At 39.3% G+C, this 15,686-nt stretch overlaps 1 pseudogene; it reads right to left on the bottom strand.

Moving 5' to 3' along the window:
- Positions 1 to 2,523: 2,523 nt before the first annotated feature.
- LOC114082626 (transcription factor JunD-like) lies at positions 2,524 to 14,546 on the bottom strand (annotated as a pseudogene).
- Between the last annotated feature and the right edge of the window lie 1,140 nt (positions 14,547 to 15,686).

The following is a 15,686-nucleotide window of genomic DNA, read 5'->3' as shown; positions in this document are numbered from 1 at the left end:
CCCTCAGGAAGAAGTTGTTTAACCTGTCTTCATTCCCAAATGAAAAAAAAATTAAAAGTCAAATGTCTTTTTTTCTTTCTCTCTTCTCTATTTTCTTCCTTCCTCATTTTATTGGTTATTTCCATCTTATCTCTCACTCTCCATTCATTCCTTGATTTCTTTCTAAGAGAAGATGTCTCAGTTCACTCTTCATATTTACTTCTCACAAACTAGTCATTTGGAAAATAAAGCTGTATGGGAGGCATATCCATTTATATTAGGTGTCATTACTCTGAATTGGTTTTAGTTGAAAAACCTGAAAAATATATTTTAAAAGTATACACACTCACATAAAACATTAGTTTTTTTTTTTTGTTTGTTTGATTGTTTGTTTAATTTATTTTCTTATACAACAAGCCATACACGTCCAGGGTCTAATGAGAGGTCTTACATTGTTTTGCGAGGAACACAACCAAAAACAAACAACCAAAAAAAAAAAAAAAGACAACATCAATAAATACCAAATTATTTTCTATTACATTACTGACTTTTCTGTAATAAGAGCAGTTTATAATAATTTAGAGAAAGGTATTTTATCTTTTTCTGAGAAGTATTCAAACTTTCAAAGGAATTTTCACTGATTTTTCACCCAAATATCAAAGGATGATTTTGTTCATTGAAAACTTTCAAGAAAAAATGCTCTTCAAAGACAATTTAAATTCTTTCAAAGAATGACACTTTGGGTGTTTGGGTAAAGTAAACATTTTCTACAGAAATTTTTGTAATTTTAAAAGAAAAAGGTAACCGGATCATCAGAGTACAGTGTTGCCCCAAATATCTGAATCCACACATTGATGTCAGGATGGCTAAATCTTGGAAAAAAATGAATTTTTTTTGAAGAAGACTATAAGACCTTGATATATATTTCTTTGTGCCCATGAGTCTTTCAGGAACTCTGAGACTATTCTGTAAGCAGAACCAGAGTTAATGAATATTGCAATGTTTTTCAAAGTGTAGCCATTTATCTGAGAAAACTTTTTGTTATTACTGAGTTTATTCATGGAAAATAGTCATTTTTTCTTCTCGGTTATAGATGTGTTAAAGACAGTTGAACAAGTTGAACTTGATAGTTCCTTCAACCACAGCCTGGTTTATTAGTTTCCCTTGAAATGAAGCATTTTATTGAATTTGTTACAAATATGTGTGTAAACTATTACCTTCTAGACTGTACTCAGAAGCAAGAAAACTGATGATCTATTTGCTTAACTTTGTTGCTTTCTACAAAACATCCCTAGGCTTCACATTTGGGTTTTCAGCAAAATTCAACATGATGTTCATGATAGAGCTCCTCTTATTTCCCTATTTCTTAACACTGCAATAGTATCTTATATCCTCCTACTCTACAAACACCTAAATGTCTTAGTGTAGTAATTATCTCAATACACAAACATAAAAATATTGATTCAACTTTTCATGGAACTTAGATTTTAATTCAGAAATATTTTATAATCTTCATCCTGCTCTCATGCAGTCTTTGTCACTTCCCTTGAATGATATACTTGTGTTTTGTTTATTTCAAAGTTTTTATATTTATTTCAGGAGAATTATGTGAAGTCTGAATAACATTAAATTCAATTAGAAATAAATTTTATAATATTGGAGAGTTAGAGTGTTAAAATATTTTATCTCATTATTTCATATTTCCATGTAGAGACTCTGATAGAAATTATAGCTAAAACTGTTGTATGGATCAAAAATTTAAGATGTGGGCTAAAAAGCTTGAGTAAAGTACCCAAATTGATGTGATGGCTGTGTTATTTAATGCAGTTTTACCAAGTGATCACAAAACATTGGATACAAACACACACACACACACACACACATACACATTTTCACATACATGTTTAAAGAAAGGAGTCTTGGAGATGTCAGTCTTCTTCTGGGGAAAACAAAAAATGTTCAACAATATTGTTATTTGAGGACTAACATTTGCTAAAGCAGGCTAATGTTAGAGTAGGCATTTCTCCTCTAAAGTATAAAGTCTTGAGTATATTACATTAATTCTCACAAGCCAGGGATTATCACAAGCCTAACAACTAAGAAAAACCCAGGATCAGAGAAATTCTCAGCCCAGTTCTACAAGAAGTTGAAAAAAGAATGAACACCAATTCTTCTAAAATTATTTTATGAAATAGAAAATATTAAAGACCTTCTAACCTCATTCTATGAAACTGATATCAACCTGATGCAAAAACCAGACAAAGACACATCAAGGAAAGAACATTTCAGACCAGTATTCCTGCTGAACAGAGATGTCATAATTCTCAATAAAATTATGGCAAACAGCATACAAAATCATATTAAAAAGATAGTACAACATGATCAGTGGGCTTTGTCCCAGAGATGCAGGGTTGGTTCAATACATAGAAATCAATAAACATATTTTTAATTAAATAGATGTAAAGACAAGAATAAAAAAAAATTATCTCAATAAATGCAGAAAAAAAAACATTTGACTAAATACATAGTCAAAATACTAGAAAACTATGTATAATAGAAATATGTCTTAATACTATAAAAGCTATCTATGGTAAACACATGGACAATATTCTCCTCCTCCTCCTCCTCCTCCTCCTCCTCCTCCTCCTCCTCCTCCTCCTCCTCTTCCTTCTCCTCCTCCTCTTCCTTCTTCTTCTTTTTGGAGTAAGGAGACTTTACTGAAAACAGAAAACAGGGAACAAAGGTTTACAAACAGGAATGTGGAATCCTAGCAAAGCAAAAACAAAGAACAAAAAGGGCAGGGAGGAGGGGTGTTGGAAGGACAAAAGTGGGTAGTGAGAGCAAGGAAAAGGCTTAATATTTTTTTTTTCTTTTTCCCATTTCTTTAAAAAAAAAAAACACAAGGAAACACACAGGGACACACAACCATTTGTTCACGAATAGAAACATAAATGGGGCAGAATCTAACACTCTGTTCTTCTCTTTCCCAAAAGCAAAACAGAAAAAGAAAAGGCAGCCTGGAGGCTGTGCCCCATAGAGACCCCTTCCGCAGTGGTGTGTAGGAAGGGGCAACCTGCGGGTTTGTGCAACACCTGGCAGCAGCGCAGGGAAAAGAGGCGGGGAGGGGGGTGGGTGGAGGTCATGGACTCCACCCCCCCTAAAGGAGCAGGGGGTCCAGCTTGTCAAGCCCAGGGCACCCATGGGGATGCCTGGGGACCGGGCCCTCTCCGAGTCCTGGGCACCCTCGGGGAGGTGGTCGCCAGGGTTGCACCCTCCCAAGTCCAGGGCGCTCACGCCATCTCCCTCCCCTTGTGAGCCCGCCCCTCAAGGAGGGGGGCCGCGCATGCACCCAGTGCTTGGGCTCTGTACAAGGGCACCTGATGCTGGGGCAGCAGCTGGCAGCCACTGTTGACATGGCTGAGGACGTTCTGCTTGAGCTGCGCCACCTGCTCAGTCAGCAGGCTCCTGGTGGACTCCAGGTCCTGTTCTGGCTCTTGACCTCTTCACTTTCTCCTCCAGGGAGAGATGCTCCAGTTTGCCCTTGGGGCACTTGGAGGCTGCAATGCGGTTGAGCAGCCGATTGCGCTCAGCCTGGATGTGTTACTATGTGTCCATGTCGATGAGCGATATCCACAGGCTCTCGCTGAAGCTTGGCAAGTCGGGCACCTTCTGTGGCTCATCCTTGAGCACAGCTAGGCATGGCAGCCCCAGTGCGCGGGGGGGGGGGGGGCGGGGGGGCAGCAGTGACGGGGAGAAGGGAACGGAATTGGAGGTGAAGGGGACATTTGCAGCACCCCCGGCCCCACCCCTGTAGCTGCTCAGGTTCCTGAAGACCGATGTCAGCTGGGGGGTGAGGGTATGGCGCCTGATGCCTGACAGAGGGTCCTCTTGCAGAGGCTGCAGCAGCAGCAGCAGCAGCAGCAGTGGGGCTGCACACTCGCCAAGCTGGTGCTGCTTTTCCAAATCCTCCAGGGCCGTGACAAAGTCCTCGGTGAACTCCTGCTTCTCGTTGGCCAACATCTTGGGGTAGAAGAACTGTGTGCTCCTCGGTGTAGTGGTAACCAGCCCATTGGTCTGGATGATGAGGCACTGGAGCTCAGGAGAGGGGAGCTTGAGCAGCCTCAGGTAGGGCTGGAGAGCAGGCTGTCAGGGGGCACCTGTTGTGTGTGCAGTTTGCAGATGGGGGGGCAGAGTTGGCTCTGCTGGCACCTGTTCCCTCATGCTCAGCTTCAGGGCATCATTCTTCACCACGCTGCCTGCTGCCCATCTTGGCGCTTCAGGGACAAGTGGGCCAGGGACACAAAGTTGCTGCCACTGCCACTGACGCTATTGCCCAGGCTTCTCAGTGCCTCATCACCATAGAAAAGTGTTTCCACCCTCTGCTGCACAGAAGGCTGGCTCCGCTGGGGGAGGGTGGCCAGGGCCTTTGTCCTGGGGTCTCCCACCCCCTCCCCTGCCCAGTCAGTCCTGGGCCCACCCTGCCAGTGGGCTCTGTGCCTGGCCCTTCTGTGGGGGCTCCTAAGAAACATTATTATTAAGGGAGAAAAAAATAAAGCATTCCCTCTAAAATTGAAATAAAGCAAAAAGATGCCTTTTTTTGCCATTTTATTCAACATCATCCTTGAAGCTCTATCCAAAACAATTAGAAGAAAGAATTAAAGATAATGAATAGAAAAACAGGAAATCAAACAATCACTATTTGCTAATGACATGCTTCTATATTTAGAAAATCCAAAAAATTTCACCTGAAAACTTTCTTGACTAATAAATTTAGTAAAATAGTATAACATGAAATAAACACTCAGAAACCAAATGAATTTTTATAATGAAGTGTTTGAGTCTGTAAACAAGTCTGGATGGCGCCTGGCAAAATGCCAGAGGAAGTGGTTTGTGAAGTAACAAAATAGGGCTCAAGCAGTAGCGCGCTCGCCTGGCATGCGTGCGGCCCGGGTTCGATCCTCAACACCACATACAAACAAAGATGTTGTGTCCGCCAAATACTAAAAAATAAATATTAAAATTCTCTCTCTCTCTCTCCCTCTCTCTCTCTCACACACTCTCTCTTTAAAAAAAAAGTGAGCCATTAAGTGTGGAGATTCCTTATTGGTTGACTGCTGTATCTAGTTTATGCTAATTAAGATAAGCTGCGTGGAATGTATAAATACTGCTCCTGTCCTACAATAAATGGCTCCCATTCCTGCTGTATCAACGTACACAAGTTCGTCCCCCCCCCCCCAGTTTGCTGCAGCCGGACTGTGGCAGATGTTGGCCCGTTAAGGGGAGCCCCGGGACACTCGGGGGTAAGTGACGAGGAAAAAAGCTGCCCGTCCATACATAGGACGGGAGCAAATCTGCTCGTCCCTAGGCAGATAGGGCAAGAGGAAAAATGGCCATTTGGAGAAAATGGAGAAGATTGATACAGTATGTTTTTGTCTTGTTTTGTCTCGGTGTATTGTATTGTCTTTGTGATGAAAATATGGAAGTGGTGTTAAGTAAATTACTAAGGGAAGAAGGCACCCCAGTGGAACCAAGAGCAGTTAGGGCATGTTGATGGAACTCAAGTCAGAAAGAAGAAAGTTCAGAGGAGGAAGGATTATCAGGAAAAAAGTTGCAGCAAAAGGCTACTACTAAACGCCACTGCGAGAACCCAAATCCAAACCTGACCTGGAAGCAGTTTGAGACTGGGACTCTCCCCAGGGCCATCTGGGGCTGCCTGGGACACTACAGCTGGCAGAAGATGCTACCGGCGTCCCTGAAGTTTGATCATTTCCAAGGCCAGTAACTACAATGGTTCTCCCACACCTGGAGGCTGATGAGTAATGAGTACTATTAAGGCTTATTTCAAATGTAAAAAACCTTGAGATAATGTACTAAATTATTCAGAAGGTTGTTTTCTTAGTGGAATGCTACAAGATTTTCTTTAGCATCATTGCTGGAGTTCCTGCCTTCATCCCAGTGCCGGTGAAAACGAGGGTGGAAGAATTTCCAGTGTTGCTGAAAACCGGACGAAACTTCGGCTGAGAAATGGACGGACGAGACTTCGGATCAAGCTAGTTGCCTGCAGAACTTACCTGGACTGTGATTTAAGCTAGCTGCCTGCAGAACTTACCTGGACTGTGATTTACCTGGACTGTGAGTTAATCTATTGAGACACTGCTTTACCTGGACTGAGACAACAAACTGTAATCTACAACAAATTGTATCTTTACAAGTTGTGTCATTGCTGGTATAATTTTTCCAAGGGCTTCTTGCATGGAGCCATCAAGTGGCTTGGTATTGTGGCATTTTGTATCCTCCCTTTCTGTTTATAGCAGGTTATTTATGGTGTTTGTGTAAAAACCACTATGGTCATTATTTAAATTAAACAAAAGGGGGAAATGTTAGAGTCTGTAAACAAGTCAGGATGGCGCCTGGCAAAATGCCAGAGGGAGTGGTTTGTGAAGTAACAAAAGCGAGACATTAAGTGTGGAGATTCCTTATTGGTTGACTGCTGTATCTAGTTTATGCTAATTAAGATAAGCTGTGTGGAATGTATAAATACCGCTCCTGTCCTACAGTAAAAAGCTCCCATTCCTGCTGTATCAATGTACACAAGTTTTTCGTCACCCCCCCCCCCCCCAGTTTGCTGGAGCCGGACTGCGGCAATGAAGCAATGAATCCAATGTAAAAACAAATTAGGAAAACCACCCCATTAACAATGGCCTCAAAAAGAAAAAGAAAGAATAAAATAAAATACGTGGGAATCAAACTAAAAAAGAGGTAAAATACCTCTACAATGAATACCACAGAACACTAAAGATAGAAATTGAAGATCTGAGAAAATGTAAAGATGTTACATACTCTTGGATAGGCAGAATGATCATAGTCAAAATGGTGATACTAACAAAATAGTTATAGAGATTCAATGCAATTCCTTTTAATCTCCCAATGACATTCTTCATAAAACTATAAAAAGCAATCATGAAATTCATTTGAAAAAATAGGAGAGCCACAATAGCCAAAGCAATTCTCAACAAAAGGAGTGAATCAGTAGGCATCACAATACTAGACCTTAAACTATACTACAGAGACATAGTAAAAAAAGAAAAAAAAAGTCCTAAAAGACATATAGACCAATCCATACTAGACAAAGGTGAAAAAAAAGCATAAATTGGAGAAAAGAAAGCCTCTTCAACAATTGGTGCTGGGAAAACTGGAAATCCATATGTAGAAAGATGAAATTAAACTTCTATATCTCACTGTGCTCAAAAATCTACTCAAAGTAGATAAAAGATTTAGACATGAGAATGGAGACCCTAACAAAAAAAAAAAAAATTGTCCACATCTTCATCCTGTTAGCTTAGGACCTGACTTCTTGAACAAGACTCCTAAAACACAAACAGTAAAATTAGGAATCAATAAATGGGATGGATTCAAACTAAGAAGCTTATTCTCTGCAAAGGAATCAATCTATAATATGAAGAGAGAGCCTACAGAATGGGAGAATAAATCCTTAGCACAAACACATCAAATAGAGCAGAAATCTCCAAGACATATAAAGAACTCAACAAACTTATTGACAAAAAAAGAGACATAACCCATCAACAAATGGATGAAGGAACTGAAAAGACACTTCACAGAAGAAGAAATACAATTGATCAACAAACACATAAAAAAGACCATCATCTTTAGCAATTAGAAAGATGCAAATCAAAGCTATTTCAATATTTTATTTCACTGCAGTCATAATGGCAATTATCAAGAATACAAGCAATAATATTGTTCATGAGAATATGGGAGGCAAAGGTACACTCATACATTGCTTGTGCCACATCAATGTACAATAGGTCAATTCACAATAGCTAAGCTACGGAACCAACCTAGGTATCCTTCAACATATGAATGAATAAATAAAATGATATATATATATATATATATATATATAAAACATTTATATATAATATAAATAATAAAACATTTATATATAATATAAATAATATAACATTTATATATAATATAAATAATATAACATTTATATATAATATAAATATTTTATATATATATATATATATATATATATATATATATATATATATATATATATATCTGTGTGTGGCTGTATGTTTGTGTGTTTGTGTGTGTGTGTGTGTGTGTGTATGGAATATTACTCAACCCTAGAAATAATAAAATTATGCCACTTGCTGGAATATGTAACTTGAGAATACCATGCTAAGCTAAATAAACCAATAGCAAAATTTCAAAGGCTTAATATTTTATCTGATGTGCAGATGCTAATTCACAATGGAAGGCACTAGGGAAGAATAAATACACTTTGATTTATAGAGAGGTTAGTAAGGGAGGGAAAGAGGTATGCGGTTTTGAAGGATCATGAAATGGATCAGATATTATTACCTTGTATGCTTATACAATTACATGACTGGTGCAATTCTGCATCATGTACAAAAAGAAAAATGTGAAGTTATACTCCATTTATGTATGCTGTGTCAATGCATTATACTGTTATGTATAGCTAATTTTAACAAATGCCAAAAAGATAGAATCAAATAAATTACAAAATACAAGAATTAAAACACTGTTTTACTGAAATAGAAAGCAACATATAGACCAATGCACAGAAAAGAGAACAAGGATAAGCCCAGACATTCACTGCACAATCATCTTTGAGAATGGAGCCAATAATACAGAATGAATAAAGGATAGTTAGTCTCTTTAACAGATGGTGCTGAGGACACTCAATATCTGCACAGGGGAGAAAGAAAACAAAAACTTATGTTACATCATATCAAACATCAACTCAAAGAGGAGAAAATGTAACAGTGAGAGGTGAACCTGTATAATTCCTGGAAGAGAGTACTGGGGTCCCATTTACCAATCTCTTCCCATCCTACTAAGGTGACAAATATGATCACTACACAGTGTTATATGTATTAAGATATCATGCTATATAACACAAGCAGATGAAGTTGCTATTTTTTAATCTAAAATAGAAAAAAAGAAAGAAGAGCATAAGTTTGTGAGCAAAATATACAAAGAAAACACAGAAGAAACACGTTACAAGATTGCTCTAGGTAATGGTCCTTTGGCTATGACAATAAAAGGACAGGGAAGAGAACCATGAACAGAGAAGTATAATTCCATTAAACTAAAAGCTTCTGCACAGCACAGTAAAGCATGAACAGCGAAGAGATTCAACTGTTGGAATGAGAGAAATGACTGACACATCACCTGAGAAGAGTATAAAATCTGAAACACAAAATATCCCTATGAGAAACCATTAAGTGAGCTGGGTACAGTGGGACATACCTTGAATATCAGTGATTTGAGAAGCTGACGTGGGAGGAACACAAGTTAAAAACCAGCCTCATCACGTTAGCCAGGCCCTAAGCAACTGAGTGAGACCCAGACTCTAAATTAAAATAAATAAATAAATAAAACTCTGGGGAAGTGACTCAGTAATTAAGTGTTGTGGGTTCAATCTCTAGTTGCAATAGATAAATATAAACAGAGAGTAGCATGCTGTTTGCAAAGAAATGTGGTTAGGGTAAAATGTGGTACTGCTCTTCGATGGATATAAAATTTTAATTGCATAAGATAAACAACTTCTAGATATTTGCAGCATAATTCTGTAGTTACACTTTACAATAGTATAATGTTCACTTACATGTTTTCAGAGTACATATATCCTACTTAGTGTTCTTACTATTGTGCAAGGGAGGAAGGGAGGATACAAGGGACTGAGGGAGGGAAAGATGATGAAGAGAGTGTCGAAGCCAGAAGGCAGGGAAAGGAGGACTAGCCCCATGATGCTCTTCCTACACAGTCAGGATTCCTGCTCAAAGTGGACCTGTTCTTAATTGAATATTCGCTGTTGCTATCATAATTTTTATTGATTTTATCTTACTACTTATTTTTCAAAAGTAAATTCCAAGAAGGCAATGGACCACAGGTATAAACACAGCACATAAATGTAACCTGCAGGTATAGTGCTTTTTGACACCTCATAAACATTGAGTTTTCATTCCCATTATCACAAATTCCAGTGCGCCACAGAAATATGGGAGCTAAGAGAGAGTTGGGTACAAAGTGACCATGTCCTATCCACAAGTATAAAAAAAAGGGAGCATGATGAAACCCAGGTAGGACACACATTAATGTCGAACCAGAATTAGATTCAAATATAGAAAGAAGACAGCTTTGTCACTCAAGGTATTTCACTGTGTTAACCCAACTTTCCAGCTGAGGATGTGAAGGGATAGGGAAAGCAGGGTAATCCACAGTCATTTTTCTCCCAGCTCTTTCAAACTCATTAACAAACCAGCTGGAGAAATTGTTCACAGTTATCAAGGTGTAATAAATGCAATTGCACTGGTTCTGTGTAACATATTCACTGCTTTGGTATTAATGAACACAACATGGATGTGTAAGCTCTCCAATGTGAATTTCTCATAAGTTTGCATTTAGAATTGATATGGCATACAAAAAGATGAATGTTAGAAGTCTTGCTAATAATTTAAAATTCTGTAGTAAGAAGGACAATTAAAAGACAAATTGTACAATGACATATGAAGAGATCACAGAAGAAAGAAATAGATTTCTGTGGCATGATGTCAATGGTAGAGGTCACCTGCTTTTAGACAGGGAGTCTAAGTTTTCATTTTGCATTGGTCCTGACAAATTACACAAGTTGCCCTAAAAATACCAGTAAAAAGGTGTATATTTCCCTGGAGAAAGTGGTGATTCTAGCATCATGAAATATAATTTTTTAAAAAAATGAGCCTTAACATATGAAGGAGGAAGAGAATTAAGAGTAGGAGGAGAGTCTCTCAAGGTTTCACACATGTGAATTCCTGATAAATGACATAAGAACTAAAGTAAAAATCCTGAAAGAGTGAAAGCTGGAAAATATGAGCAATAAAATAAAAAAACTTTAATATTAAATTATAAGTGAAAGCAACAAATAAATGTATATTTACTGAGAAATATTGACTACATTGATAAAAATGATGGGAAAAAAATCTTTCATATACAAGAGTTCAAAACAATACAGGAGAATAGCATCCCATCCTGCATGTGGAGCTTAGTATCTTTGTCATTTTATGGGTGGGCAGATTCAGTGACTTGATTGCAACAAATAGTGAAAGAATAAGGAAAATATTACAGTCCCAAAGGATGAACTTGGCACAAACTACCTTGACAGTGGATGGACTGTAGCACTTCAAATATTTCAGTGTCCATCAGATAACCTCATCATGCTGTGACAACAAGGCACTTCAAATCAAAGAAATCATACGATTTCTTCCAAAATTATTTAATCCGTTATCTTTATAGGTGACTAACAATGACCATTTTCACAAGCAGGAAACAAACCATAAGGATACTCTCTTCCTCAGTGTTGAGTGCCTACCTTTCAGTGATCAAATAGAATAATTAGTTTTAATTTGTTTTTAATTAACAAATATTTACTGCACATGTTAATGGAGTTGAGCATAATATTTCCAAATGCATGGTACACAGTGATCATATCTAATTATCTATCTTCTACTTTCATTGATTGCCCTGCCCCAGCACACTTTGTACTCTCCAGAAATTACTATTGGGCTTCCATATTACTTCTAAAAAATCAACTCTAAGGTGTAGGTGATAAACATGGTAATAGAAAAAAGATTTCTGCAGTCACAAACAAACATTTGAAGGAATGAACTCTCCCCACATCTCTGAGAACATAAATGTTAACACCTGGTTGAGTCTCCCTTTATCTCATTGTAAACAACCAGAAAAATGACCTCCAGCTATTGCCTTCACTATGCTGACCTTATTTTTTCCATAAATCTTCAATTTGGCTTCAATTCCCACCACCTGAGGACAGAGGTTCCACTGAGATTATCAGAAACCCCTATGGCACCAAAACTCAAAGTCCCTCCTTTGTCACCCTGTGGCTCACTTTTTAGTGTTTTTTAGAACAAGAGGTTCTGCCTTTCTTTTTAAAATCACCTCTTCCAGAAATTCATGTCATTACATTTTCCTGGTTTTCTATCTCCTTAACTGAATGCCCACACTCTGTCTTCTTCATATTATTTCCTTCTCCGTGGCTAAATATAGGTGTGTTCCCAGCTCAGAGAAATGCTCCCTGTACTTATATAACTTCACCCAAACCTGAGTCATGCTCAGTCTCATTGCAGTATTTTTCACATTCCCCTGCCTTCCAAATATTCATTTGCTTCCTAGTCCTCTCCTCTCACCTTATGTGGATATCAAGGAGAAATCACAAACATCAACACAAAAGCCTTCTTCAAGACTAACACACTTTTTTCCTGCCTCATGTGGTTTTTCTGCTCCATACAGGAATGCTTTTGCCAAAAAGCTGTGAATATTCACTTAGGCCTACAGATGCCCAATGAACAACTACAAGTGAGATAACACTTGGCATCTCTGAGATATATTTATTCTATTTAATGGCTTTTAATAATCACAGCATAGAAAATAGAAAGAAATACCTGCAATATTAGTAAGGACTCCTGAAACATTCCAGGCACAACAGGTGTAGAAAGAGGCCATGATTGAATTGAAATCCTTATCCCACTTCTGAATAAATTTTGAAAAAAATATATGTGTGTGTGTGTGTGTATATATATATATATATATATATATATATATATATATATATATATATATATATATTCTCACACACACATACACACACATATACACTGGGTAGTTAGTGTAATACTCCCTTTCATAGCTGGATGATTAATTTCATACATACAATTAATGAAGATTTGTACATAAAAAACAAAAATCTGCTTGTAAAGCAAGTACTGAAGAGTTTTCTAAAGTATTTCTTAACCAAGCCAGCCAATAAGTAGGCAGATACTCTGGTGGAAGATAGAAAAAATGTCAAAAGTACAGTTCTGATACCATCTAGTGTCTAATTAGGACTTAGCACTTCTAACAATGGGAAAGTACCCACATTAAGCAGAACAGTAAGTACAAGTAGGGATGAGACAGGGATTCTTGAAACCTAAAAGAGGGGTGAGGAGATGCAACTGGAGAAGCAAGCAAGGAAGGGATCTTTAAGGAGACCTTTATCTCACAGCTAGGAAAGGATTGGGGCAGCTAAATGATATGGAGAAGGGTGTGTTTTAGAATAATTGAGAAGGTAAAACATTGCCATGGATGGTAACATTAGATCAGATGCCTAAAGGGGGTCAGTACTTCATGTCTCTTTAGTGCCTGAATTCTTGGGTCAGTCCAGGGCAATGGTAGCCCCCACGAAAATAAGAGCAGAGATTCCTTGCTGTTTTGTTCATGTCTGTGTCCTCTCTGCCTAGGACAGAGCCTGGTACTATAGTTTTTTTTTTTTTTTTTTTATGCAAGGAGTTATGTTTCCACATATAAAATTAATGAAGGCTATGGTTTTGCCTAGAGGTAGAGTGTTCTTCTATTATGCATGAGGCATTGGGTTCAAGCCTCACCATAACATAAAAATAAAATAAATGTATTGTGTCTACCTACAACTAAAAAATGAATGTTTTAAAAAAATACTAAATGATAATACTGTCAAAATAGGTCCCCTGCCCCATCCATTGCAAATTGCCTTTTAGAGAATCATGAAGCTGGAACTTGGCCTTACACCAGCCTGAGAGTCAGATGTCACTTTGTGTCCCACTTTACAGACTTAGGGAGTGTCCCAAAGTAGCACCTGGAAAGAGCCAAGGCCTCTTCCCACATCAATGCTTTTTTTATTGCCCAGGTGCTATGAAACCCCTGCCTGTGAGTGAGTAAGTGAAGGGGACTGTGCAATCCAGATCAGACTCCAGCAAGTGATGGCTGCATCACAGGCTTACCCTCTCTGGACTTCAGGGTCTCAATATGTAAACAGCAGGCACCAAGAGAAGTCTCTGTGAACACACAGGAAAAAAAAAAATTATTGTTCCCCAAAAACAAAGTGTCTCAGGCGATATCCCAAGGACCCCTTCAAGAAACCCCATGGGACCCAACCAACCTGAAAATATAGAAAGTGCACAGCATCCAATGAGTGGGAGGAAGAAAGAAAGGCTGTGCCATGGCATCTTCAGCCTCCCTCCATTGCCTTAGTGGGTAAGACGGGAAACTGAGGCCCCCAATGGAGCAGACATTGAGGTCACATTACTATCTCAGAGGCCAAAGACCCTGCTTCCCCTCTGGGTCCACAGTGAATCCTGACAGAATTACCGGATGGATGCCTCTCCTGACTCCATTTGCCTCCTGTGGATGCACCCACCATGCCCTCTGCTCCTGCATTACTGTGCCTCCTGGTTCCTAGGCTGTGTTCACCTAAGGGGTCCTGGGTGGGGTGCTGCCTCCCACGTGCTTCCCCTGTCTTCTCCCCGCCCACTGTTCTTAGGAGTTGGGCTCCATTCACTCAGCCTGACTCTGCCTCACCAGCTCTGCCCACAAGGTCCTCTCCACTTTTTTCATTAGGCGCCACCCAGCATCTGGCCTCTTACCTGCATTGTTCTGAGAGCCACACCCACTCCACCAATTTGATCCTCTGCATTCTGTCCACATGACTCATCCTCCGATGACATATTTAACACTCTGGGATTGCAGGTTTTTCCCTCTAGCCCTGGAACCTTTGCAGTCTGGCTTGGCCCAATTCCACCACCATCCACTAGCATACAAAATGGCTCTGCTCTTCTTCATTAGCCATGGTTTTCCATCAAGTTCACTCCTACACCAGCCTCACTGTCACCTGGCCTCTCCACTGCTCCTTGAAAACTCCATCTGAAATGAATGAAAGAGATCTTGCTGAGATATCCATGGTTGTGACACCACTGAGTCTAAGGGACAATTACCTTTGGGCTCTGGTCACATTTGAACCCCACATCTTCAATGGTTCACCTTGAACCACTCTGCTAACCACAGAGTATCTCCATTTACAGAATTCCAACTGATGATAATACTTTTTTGCATAAATGTGAGCATGTTTTCAGCACTGTCTTTGTATTATGGATGCAGAAGAGGCACTGTACAGCAACTAGCAATGTCCCTGTCCTATTTGTGAAAGAGCCCAGCCAGATTTAAAAAGCATGTTTTCAAAGACATGGCCTTCTGCTTTTTTTTTAAGCTCTGTGGCCTTCAGCACCTTCTCTCCCCTTTCAGCACAGGATGGGCACAGCTATTTGGCAAACAAGAGTCATCTGTGACCTCTTCTCCAGCCAGCCTGGGGGATCTCAGAATGAGAAAGCATAGGTATCTGGTCATGGCCATCTTTCTCAAGGTTCAGTCTCAGAAGAGAAAGCCTCTTTATAATGACTTCTGTATAACTATGGTTTATTCTGACAACCTGACCCAATGCTGTAGAGACAGGGAAGCAGTTGGGGACTTGGGCTTCAAGCTGCAGAAACTGAACTAGGTGATTTATTTAAAAAAAAAATGACACTGGGGAGGTCAAGGAATCTGATAGCAAAGTTTTTTTTTTTAAAGAGAGAGTGGGAGAGGGAGAGAGAGAGAGAGAGAGAGAGAGAGAATTTTTTTAATATTTATTTTTTAGTTCTTGGCGGACACAACATCTTTGTTTGAATGTGGTGCTGAGGATTGAACCTGGGCCGCACGCATGCCAGGCGAGCGCGCTACCACTTGAGCCACATCCCCAGCCCTGATAGCAAAGTTTAATAAAACCAGGAGCTGGGTTTTGCCAGGTGATTTCAGTGGCCAAAACCCATTTA

The sequence above is a fragment of the Marmota flaviventris genome, chromosome 11 (genome assembly GCF_047511675.1).
Source record: "Marmota flaviventris isolate mMarFla1 chromosome 11, mMarFla1.hap1, whole genome shotgun sequence".
In the NCBI taxonomy this organism is placed as follows: domain Eukaryota; kingdom Metazoa; phylum Chordata; class Mammalia; order Rodentia; family Sciuridae; genus Marmota; species Marmota flaviventris.
Note: the sequence above shows the minus strand (reverse complement) of the source record. Positions and strands in the feature narration are given on the sequence as shown.